Consider the following 1,616-nt stretch of genomic DNA (forward strand, 5'->3'; position numbering starts at 1 on the left):
CTGAGGAGGGAAGGTTCATGTATGGAGTATTCTCTGAGGGGGGAAGGTTCATGTATGGAGTATTCTCTGGGGGAAGGTTCATGTATGGAGTATTCTCTGAGGAGGGAAGGTTCATGTGTGGAGTATTCTCTGGGGGAAGGTTCATGTATGGAGTATTCTCTGGGGGAAGGTTCTTGTATGGAGTATTCTCTGAGGAGGGAAGGTTCATGTATGGAGTATTCTCTGAGGAGGGAAGGATCATGTATGGAGTATTCTCTGAGGAGGGAAGGATCATGTATGGAGTGTGTGAAGTCTGTTTGCTGCTGTGTTGTTTGTGAACAGTTCCATCCTGAATACTCCATACTCATGTGGTTTGGATAGAGCTGAGCTATTCAAGGACACATCTCTTGTGTTATAATGCTGCAGGGACCACACCATAGAAATAGTATTTTCGATATCCTTTTATAACGGGTAAGCATATGCAATTATTTTGTTCTTTTTGTCTAAAAGAAAAGATCAACATTAATAAATATGATATAATACACAATATAAGTAAATATAAATGTCATATAATTACATTAGCGTTTTTATTTTATATTATATTTKATATTATAACTTTTCAACTTGTTTTAATCTTTTTTTCAGTTCTGTGTTTTCTTTCCCTAAACGGGCATTCAAACCATTTGTACAAATGCAAAGTTTTCTTGTAAAAACAAATTAACATATCTGGGAAGAACATACAGATGAAAAGCAAGGCGTCCTCCACAATGAACCAACAAGCTGTTGTATGGCTGGTAACTATGGCAGTGTCAACAACAAAAAAGATACAAGTTAGTTAGCAACAAGGCTTTTATGCACCGGGCCAAGTTTATGAATGGCTTTTTTAGAAAGCACTCGTGATTCAGACTTGATTGTTAAACGTCCGTGGACATTCTGTGCTCGACTGAACCTCTAAACCAGGAAAAACACACKTTGTTAATATCACGTTGTCAGAGAGGTTGTTTTAATTAGTTAGTCGTTTGATCACAGACGGCTCAAATGCATCTCACACAAATATTGTACGTCACTTTGTCTCGTTGGGCCCCGTTGCACGTGCACGCACTCACACACGCATTTAAACACACTCTGCATTAAAAAAAACAGGTCTATTGAAACCTGCTCCAGTTAACAGCAGCAGACAGCTTGCAGCCTGCAATGGGGCTAGATGTAGAGTGAGTGAGAAGAGTGAGTGATAGTTGGTATATCTGGGTAGAGAGGGATAGCATTCAGGATAATGACTATTTACTGGGTAGAGAGGGACAGCATTCAGGATAATGACTATGTAACTGGGTATATCTGGGTAGAGAGGGATAGCATTCAGGACAATGACTATGTACTGGGTATATCTGGGTAGAGAGGGATAGCATTCAGGATAATGACTATGTACTGGGTAGAGAGGGATAGCATTCAGGATAATGACTATGTTCTGGGTAGAGGGATATCATTCAGGATAATGACTATGCACTGGGTAGAGAGGGATATCATTCAGGATAATGACTATGCACTGGGTATATCTGGGTAGAGAGGGATAGCATTCAGGATAATGACTATGTTCTGGGTAGAGAGGGATATCATTTCAGGATAATGACCTATGCACT

The sequence above is a fragment of the Salvelinus sp. IW2-2015 genome, unplaced genomic scaffold (assembly GCF_002910315.2).
Source record: "Salvelinus sp. IW2-2015 unplaced genomic scaffold, ASM291031v2 Un_scaffold6746, whole genome shotgun sequence".
NCBI lineage: Eukaryota > Metazoa > Chordata > Actinopteri > Salmoniformes > Salmonidae > Salvelinus > Salvelinus sp. IW2-2015.